Genomic DNA, 9,667 nt, shown 5'->3' on the forward strand with positions numbered 1-9,667 from the left:
CATGAGGGCTCAGTAGTTGCAGCTCACGGGCTTAGTTGCTTCGCGGCATGTGGGATCTTCCTGGACCAGGGATTGAACCCATGTCCCCTGCATTGGCAGGCGGATTCTTAACCACTGCGCCACTGGAGAAGTCCCTGCTTATATTCAAATTTGAAGCAATCTTGAGCCAGCGTACAGATCCTCATAACCTGCAGAACTGAATTTCACCCTTAGCATGTTCATCTTCTGTTTTTTTTCTTGTTTTCCCCTTTAAAATCTTTCTTGTATATCTATTGTTTTGCTTTATTATATTGCATGTAATTTTAAAAAGTCATCTTAAATTATTCTGAGAGCAAGTTGCTTAAATAAATACAAAGGTGGTGAAGGGGTGCTAGCTCACGCGAGTCCATTTGCTGACTGTGGTTGGGTGGCTTGAACAACAGGCTATTCATAAGTACAGGAAATTTGCAAGACTGATGTTAGAAACTGGAAGTACCTGCACTATTTATAGTTGCATTTTTAAACAAATTCTTGAATCTGAGCAGTGAATATGTGCTATTCTAACTGAAAAGGTAATTATCAAATTCCTTAGTAGTCACTTGGCCATGGGGTAGAAGTAACTCGACTCTCCGCCCAGGGGAGATTTCTGGTAATTTCTTTCATCTAAGCAGCACTATTTTCTTTTTAAGGTTAATTCCATTCAAAGATCAAAGTCCAAATACTTAATCAAAACCACTGATTTTGCAAATGCACAGCCCATCTTGGACTAGATTTGCAACCACCAAATACTGAAGAAAGCAAAGCAAAATGGAAGCAGGCCCTTACAAAATACATAGTGTGTTGAACTTTTTTTTTTTTTTTTTGCTAGGTATCACTAAACATTGAACCCTGCTGCTCTTCAAACTCTCTCTTTTCCTTTTTTTTAGGAATAAAAAAAGACCTTGATACCCCATCCTTTGAGTTACAGCTATTAGGACAATGGAGAGAGGGACGAGAGTAGGAGCGGGATGTAGTATTAGGAGGCGTTTGATGGCTGCAAGTCTAGTCCACTTAGGTTTTGTACTGGATGGGCCCATTGCCAGTTTCATTGAGAAGACATGTGCAGATGAGGGCTTCTGTCACTGAAAAGGGGTCGCAGTTGGCAGAGGAGTGATGGTATTCCCAGTAACCCTTCTTCTGGCCGACAGTCCTGGGAATGTGGATGCTAGCTCCAGGGTTGGCCACGCCAGCAGAAAAGTCATTGAAGTTGGAGGTTTCGTGGAGTCGAGTTAGGTGCCGGGCATTGTCCAGGTCCCCCTTGGGATCGTAGGCTCAGATGCAGGTACTGCTTGCTCAGTTTCTCAATGGCCTCCTCAAGGTGTTTCAGACCATTGTCCTCTCTCATGGCCTTGGTGATGAAGTTAGTGTGGCAGCCTGCATCATTCCATGTCCCAGGAATGGGCTTAGGATCAAAGGTTGCTGTCATTCCAAAGTCTTCAAATACATGCCACAAGATGAAACGGGCCACCCAGAAATGATGTCTCATATCCATTCCTTCACAGGGTCCTATCTGGAATTCCCACCAGGCAGGAATGACCTCGGCATTCCGTCCCTGAAATCTTAACACAAGTGTACAAGCAGGCCTGGTGGTAAGCCTGCACAATATCCCTGCCACAGGCTTTGTCTTCTCCCACACCACAGTCATATGGACATTGGGGCCCAGGGAAGTGGCTGGAAGGCCGACCAAAGGGGTGTTCGTCTGTGCCCATGAGAATATATTCCTGCTCCATTCCAAACCGGGGGTGCTGGTTGCTCACCATGTCTGTGACCCATTTACAGGTGTGCCTTCAATTGGTCTCCGTGGGCTTTCGGTTATATTTGAAGACTTCACAGAACACCAGCTTGGGGTCCTTGCAGAAAAGGTCCTGAAACATGGCAGCAAGGGTGAGATACTTGTCACTGTTGGAGCTTCAGACTGAAAAGTACTAGAACCATCAAAATGCCACTCAGGCAACTCATCTAACACTGTCAATCCAGGTACGCATAGCTTGGGCTTCCTCACCCTGAGACAGGGACATGCCCACCTGCTGGATGCCTTCTTTCAAGTGGGAACTCACGGAAGTGGCCGTGGTAGGAGGTATCCTGGGTGGCAGGGCAGGCAGGCGGTGAGAATGAGGTGCAGGAGGAGAGGCAAGGAGGCCGGGGATGCTGTGCAGACGCTCTGCTCTTCTCCCATCCTCAGCTCTGCCAAAATGATCGCTTCCTTCTCATCTAGAAATGGTTTGAATGGGGCAAAGGGAGGGTGTCTATTTCCTAAATCCCCTCTCAGTCTAAGTGTTCCTTCTGTTTCTCTCTGGGTCACCTAGTCTCAAGAGGAAATGGTGATGAGCTTACCTGTTTCCAGATGGCACAAGCATTGGGTACCATCTGGACCCAATTGTACATGGTATCCTTTGTACCACAGTGATGATGGCTCAGCGTCAGGGGGAGGGGGAGACAGAGCAGAGGCATGATTTATGGATGTGATTCAGTCTTCTTGGGCCTGCTTCCCTACAGGACTAACCAGAGGCCAAATTGGGAAGAAGGAAAAGATTCATCCCGGTTCCTTTGGCCCCTTTTCCATTGGGAGTGATTCTGACTCTCACCTGCTTAGAACTGAGGATGCCAAGGAGCTTTCTGGTACAAATATTAACAGTGTGGAAAACTGGCCCTGAGTACAAACAGGAGTTTGAAAAGGAAAGAATCAAGCCCACTGTATTCTTAAAGAAAAGACTTTGAAAAAAAATCACAACTTGTAGATTTCAAAAGACTATCTTCTTTCCAGTTTTCCGTTTAGAAAATATGGATATAATAAATATACCTTTGTACACACTTGCCTTGAGGAAAGCGCCTCAGAAACACATAGTGGTTATCCTGAATGGTAAGATTCCAGGAGATTGTTTTTATCTTGTTTGGATCTATGGTCTGATTTCCCCACAGTGAATGTGAATGGCAATATTGTTGGATGCTAAGTGAAGGTCAGGTTCTAAAGTCATATGTAAAGAAGAAAATCATGTCCCCTAAAATTACCCCTTGAAGACTACTTCCCTACTAAAATGGGATATATGTGGCTTTGTGTATCACAAAGTAGTTGCCTTGAATTTAGGGGCCAAGATATATGAAAAGATACACATGTTCATACATCAGAATCCACTCAAGGTGCTGAAAAGGTGCTAAGCTTTGTGGGAACTGAAACCAGCTGCTGAGGGAGTATCTGTCATCTTGCTCTGCATTCCCTGGAGCCTCTACTCACTGAGTGGAATGGCCTGAGGAAGATGTTTACTCTGCAGATTGCTTTCTCTCTGTTTCTCTCACTGTTTCTTTCTCTCTCCTCCCCGGATGTGGTGAGGGGGCTTGTCTTAGAGCTGGGTTTGCAAGGCAAGCCATTATATTCACTTAGATTGCATATTCTAGATCAATAAAATTAGCATTTTATTCTAAGGTGGATTCATTAATTAATTGAATTGAATTTATTGAATTCTAAGGTGAATTTATTCCCACTTCACGTAAAGTTAAGAAAGCTTTGTGTACGGTATGGGGTGGTTGGAATGGAGGAGGTCTAGGTATAAAAGCAGGAACTTTGAGGAGACCAGGAAGGGCCTGCCCACTTTTGCTTGGAAATCCAGCCTGGAAGCTCTTAGCTGCCGCAGCAAGTTGTTGGTGAAGGTGGCTCTTAACTCTGGGTCACTTTCCTATTTGGGGTGGTGGGCAGGAGGAGAGATAGGTTGGAGGGATGGAATAGAATCTTTTTTTTTTTTTTTTTTTTTGCGGTACCCGGGCCTCTCACTGTTGTGGCCTCTCCCGTTGCGGAGCACAGGCTCCGGACGCGCAGGCTCAGCGGCCATGGCTCACGGGCCCAGCCGCTCCGCGGCATGTGGGATCTTCCCGGACCAGGGCATGAACCCGTGTCCCCTGCATCAGCAGGCGGACTCTCAACCACTGCGCCACCAGGGAAGCCCTAGAATCATTTTTATATGTCCTTCTCCCTCACTTTCTCATTCACAGATAGAAACAGGTCCCCACAAGACTGGTATGCCCCTGGGAGATGTCTGGGGTCCCTGGCAAGGGAACATTCGCCCAACACTTACTTATTGAGCACCTATTATATGTGAAGCACTGGGATAAGTATTGAGTCTTCTTGGGGGCAGCCTGTATACCCTCCTTCCTCCCTGCCATGGGGGCAGGAAGAAAGTGAAAGAGAAGACATACTATGGCTGCTCCATGCCCTCTCATTCGGTGATTTGTCCAGCCCTGTGGATCCAGTGGAGCAGGACAGTGGGGTTAAGACCTGGGTTTTAGAATCAGACAGGCCTGGGTTCAAATCCCACTTCTGGCACTTGTGAGCTACGTGACCTTGGACAAGTTATTTGGCTTTTCTAAGTCTCAAGCAAGTTATTAAGTCATTCTGTAAATGGAAAAGATACTTACTGAGCACCTACTATGTGCAAGGTACTGGGGATAAGTACTAAGCAACGTTCTCTGCCCAAGAGCCTTACAACCTGTGGAAAAGACTGACGTTCATATTTGTAAGTACAAACTGTGGTAAGTTCTCCCAAGGGAAAAGGAAGAACCTTTTGAGACTGGATAGCTGAAGCCCTCATTTGGGTCGTTTCAGGGGAGGGCTTTAAGAGAAAGGCTCTCTGAAGAGCTGCTTTAAGTCGAGAACTGTGGGATGAGAAGGTGCCAGAGTACGAGTGTGGGAGAGAGAATTCCAGCAGAGAGCAAAGCATTTGTTCCACCTTCAGCTAGTGAGATCCACCCGCCAATCCCCTTAGAGCAGAGGAAGCCCTTCTTAGCTAAAAATAAACTTGCTGAGCCTCAGAAAATCCTGTCACTGCCCAGATCCCCCCGGAGAGACGATTCTGTGGCTCTAACCCTCCCAGCTGCACCCCGCAGGATGTGTGGGGCTGGTGGTCTTTCGAACTGCAGCCCCCAACTTTCCCGGCTAATTGTGCCTCGCTGAGAGTGTGTCTCCAGCAAGGCTGGGCTCCCGAGCTGGGCGCCCGCCAGTCAGTCTGGCCAGGGAAGGAACTATTTTGGGAATTTTTATGATGGAGCAATATTTTTTCGGTAAACAAATGGAAAGCTGTTACACAGGGACGGTCACCCTGTAGCTTGAGGTTCACCTTTCTCCATGTGGAGCTGTCACAGAGGCAGCACTGTCCAGTGCGGAGAATGTCCCCAGGGCTACCCACCTTCATTGCACACCTCATCATTTCTCTTAGATTAAACAGCTACGGAAATTGAGGAGGCTGCTCCCTCCCCCTGCCCTATCTTGGATTCTTTGAGAACAAAAGCTCTGGTGTGGTCTCAGGTAGTGGGGCCTGGCCAGCCTGATTAACCCCTTAGGGCTTGGAGATGGGCTGTTAGCTTTGGAAGGGACCTGCCATCCCCCTCAAGTGGTGAAGGAACCAAGGCCCAGAGAAGGGAAACTGCTTTCCCAAGGTCACAGAGCTCATCCACTGCAAATGAGGTTGGAGTCCCAGTGCTCTTCTCTTCCTTTAGAAGCAATAAGCCAGACCCGAGGTCAATAAAAGGAAAGGGTAGATCCCAAGTTTGGTGTTTTGCAGAGAGCCTACAAAACTATACACACATCGCAAGTCATGAATGTACTAAGTTCCTAAGCACTGACCCCACCCTCAATGTCTCCTGGGAGAGGATTCTCCTTATATCTGAGGACCAGTCCTTCATCCCAGTTCTGACCTCATCTGGCCTGGCCTCTTCAGGCACTTGCCTCTGATTGGCTGCTTGGTGGCTGGGACTTCTTTACCCAAGGTCCCTCCCCTTGTTGCTGGGAGACTATCCCTGCCCAAACGTCATTTCTCCAGCGGCTCCATCAACTCTTGTTCTGCCCCAGTGGCTCCCGAGCATCCAAGCTGCCTGGGCCCCATTTTCTCAGACTGAGCTATGGCCATTTTTTAATGTCAGGGCCCCCCAATGAAAACAGGATCAATGCATTGCCTTCCCCCTACTGACGGAGCTAGGAGGCCACTATATTGTTATGGTGATAATAGCTGCCTCTTACTGAGCCTCCGCCAGGCCCTATTAGATATCTTTTCATTTCATACTCACAACAGCCATGCATGGTATGGGTTATTCGTCCCACTTTACAGAGGAAAATGCTGAGGGCCACAGAAGCCCAAGATCACACGACTGATGAGTAAGTAACGGAGCCGAGATTCACTCCAGGGCTGTCTGGCTCTAATCCCTCAGCTCTCCCCACCAGGCAGCCTCCAGGTATGAGACAAAGAGGGTCTGGCCAGGATGGTGGCAGAACTATGTAGCGGAAAGGACTCTGTTTACAAGCTCCAATAGATCAAAGGCTGGAGTTGAAAGCAATGGACAAATAGAACATATCACCTAAGTTTTGAGTCTTGAATTGGTCAGGAGTCTTCCATTTTTAGTTGATAGAAACCCAACTCAATCAGCTTATATACAAGACGGCTTACCTACATTTGAGTGCCTGGGAAATCCGGGATTACATCTGGCTTTATGAACAGCTTGATCCATGAAAGTCTTTCTCTGCTTGGCTTATTCTTCAGACAAGCTTTCTCCACACGATGGTATCAGGCGTTGCTGGAACCCCAGCATCAGATCCTCTCAGCAGAAAGGGACCGTTTCTTTCACAGCTTTGGTGGGAAAATCCCAGAAGGACTCCTACTGACTGGCTTGGGTCATATGCCCATTCTCTGAGCCAATCACTGTAGCCAGGGGGATGGAGGAAGCATGTGCTCCTCAGGGAAACCAGCTGAGCTTCGGTGTCTGATGAAGGGGAGAATATGTTTGGGGAGACAGAAACAACAGATAAGCTTAGGCCACGGGACTGGGAGAATGTTGGCACCCATGACAATCAGAGGGAAAAATCAGGAGGAAGGGTTACTTGGGAATAATAATACTAATTACAACAACAGTAATAAGTAACATTTATTACAGCTTACAAAGCCCTTTCACATACCTTATTTAGTCCTCATCTAACCCAGAAAGGAAGGCAGAACAGGTGTTGTTACTGACCTCATTTTACAGATGAGGGGACAGGTTTGGAGAGGATAAGGGATGTGCCCTTGGCTGGCAGGCGGCAGGTCTGGAACTCTGATGGTGGACTCTCACTCAGGTTCTCTGAAGCCCAGTTCAGGAGGGGAGACAGGCTGAGTGTGGAGTGCCTGGTGTCCTGAAGGCCTCTGCTGCTCTCAAGGTGATAAGCACACCTGACCATGTCACTTTGGGGTCATTTACTTAGTGTGAGCCCTTGCTAGGTGTTACATGCCCTGTGGGCAGGGATCATATCTGTCTAGTTCACTGCTCCACCTTAGTGCCGAGCTCTGTGCTTGGCACCCAAGAGGCACTGAATATAAAGTGATCCAGTAGAGCTCTGTTGATGACCTGAGTCTCCCTGGGAATGGAGGATGGGACCAGCAACCCAGGCTAAGGACTGAGCCTTGGGGAGTGAGCATGGGGAAAGAAAAGTAATGGGAGCCTAAAGTGCAGCATGGTTGGTCCCAGCCCCAGACAACCTTCACCAAATGCACCACAAGCCTCGCATCTGCTGGGCAGACCAAACTGGACATATGGGAGCTACAGACTCTGAAAATCCCATTGGTACAACAGGACTGGGTTGGCAACCATGTGAGTGTGTCTTCTGGGACCTGTCTTTGCTGTGCCTGATTGCACTTCTCTTTAAGTTCAAGTTAAGTCAATCAAACTCCATTTATTGAGCACCAACTATAAGCCAGGCATTGTGCATATATTGGGCACCAGGTGTATGGTGATAAATATGACACAATTTTAAGGGTCATTTTAAGGGCCACTCATTTGTTTAACCCTCATTATTTCCCAGATACTGTGTTAAGCACTGGGTGTACAAGATTTGGTGAAAGTCTTATTCTAGACAGGGTGGAGTGACACATTTATGCCCAACTGATTACAGTACAAACTATGTGATAAGTGATGTGATCTGCATATAAAAAAGTGCTTTGGGATTATAGAGATAAAAGTGACTAATTTTTGTTTGAGAGATTCAGGAACTCTTGCTGAGGAGATGCTTTCTGAGCTAGACTAGCAGAGCAAAGGAAAAAGGTAAGTGCAGGGTGTACTTAGAGGAGGAATGGTGAGCTGCTTAGAGTGGGGAGACTCAGTGCTCGGGGGAGGTGGCGGGAAGTGGAAGGTGGGAAGGAGGCGAAGCTTGAGGACTGGTTCAGGGATTTCCACTTTATCCTTAGATGCCCTGGCCCCTTGGCAGGGAAACCCTTGCCTGGTATCTGTCTATGTTTTGCCATTCAGTCATCTATTGGTTTCATACTTTGTTCTCTGGTCAGCATGTCCTATTTATGTTTGTTGCCTCTTAAAATGTGAGCTACTAGTAGGCAAAGCCAGTTTCCATGCATTTTTTTTAAAAAATTTATTTATCTAATTTATTTATTTTGGTTGCATTGGATCTTCTTTGCTGTGCGCGAGCTTTCTCTAGTTGTGGCAAGCAGGGGCTACTCTTCGTTGCGGTGAGCAGGCTTCTCATTGCGGTGGCTCTCTTGCTGCGGAGCACGGGCTCTAGGCGCGCAGGCTTCAGTAGTTGTGGTGTGTGGGCTCAGTAGTTGTGGCTCGCGGGCTCTAGAGCACAGGCTCAGTAGTTGTGGTGCACAGGCCTAGTTGCTCTGTGGCATGTGGGATCTTCCCGGACCAGGGCTCGAACCCGTGTCCCCTGCATTGGCAGGCGGATTCTTAACCACTGCGCCACCAGGGAAGCCCCATGCATATTTTTGCGTGTGTGCTGAGCCCAGTATAGTATGGATCATAACCAGATCCTCTGGCCAAGAGAGGCTGGCCATGAGCTCTACTGAGTGACTAGGGAGCAAACTCAGAGCTGCTGAGACTGAGCTCCCCCCGAGCTTCCCTCATCTACCACCTTTGGGGTCACCCATAATGTACATGCTGGAGTGCACTGATTGTCCACTGATATCCGATCCCTTTTGTTTGATAATAGAACTGAGTCTGAACCAGACACACGCCACCCAGCCTCCCTGGCTACTTGGTATGTCCATACACCTGTGTTGCAGCCACTGGGGTGTGAGTAGGAGTGAGTTGGCCATAAAAGGAATGCATGATCCTAAAAGGAATTCATTAGCACAGTGAGATCGGCTCTGTGCTTTGTGACCACCCAGAGGGGTGGGATAGGGAGGGTAGGAGGGAGATGCAAGAGGGAAGAGATATGGGGATATATGTATACATACAGCTGATTCACTTTGTTATACAGCAGAAACTAACACAACATTGTAAAGCAATTATACTCCAATAAAGATGTTTAAAAAAATGTTTAACATTTTCAAATGTCACAAGAGAACCTGGAACTGTAATAGCAAGCATTGCACATTTGGGATTTAATTTTGTAGTTCTTTGTAACATTAACCTTGTTAATCTTTGGTATTAATCTCCTTTTTATTCGTTTGATTTGCTTTGGGTAAAACTTTAAAAAATCCTTTATTTTACATAAAATCTATAGTTTATATTTGAAACACAGAATTTCTACTTTGGTTTCCCAGTTGTATATGTATATCAGATCACTGAAGTTTTCAAGCCTGTATTGTACATAGAATAAATTTATCTAAAATAAACTTATTGGATAAAGCCAAAAGATATATATATATATATATATATATATATATATATATATATATATATA

At 46.7% G+C, this 9,667-nt stretch overlaps 1 pseudogene; it reads right to left on the reverse strand.

The window, feature by feature from the left end:
* Positions 1-730: 730 nt before the first annotated feature.
* The window catches only part of LOC113627793 (glutamine synthetase pseudogene), a 13,683-nt pseudogene continuing 4,746 nt past the window's right edge, over positions 731-9,667 (reverse strand).

This window comes from Aethalodelphis obliquidens, unplaced genomic scaffold (assembly GCF_003676395.1).
Source record: "Aethalodelphis obliquidens isolate GAN/ISIS:26980383/991018 unplaced genomic scaffold, ASM367639v1 scaffold21, whole genome shotgun sequence".
In the NCBI taxonomy this organism is placed as follows: Eukaryota; Metazoa; Chordata; class Mammalia; order Artiodactyla; family Delphinidae; genus Aethalodelphis; species Aethalodelphis obliquidens.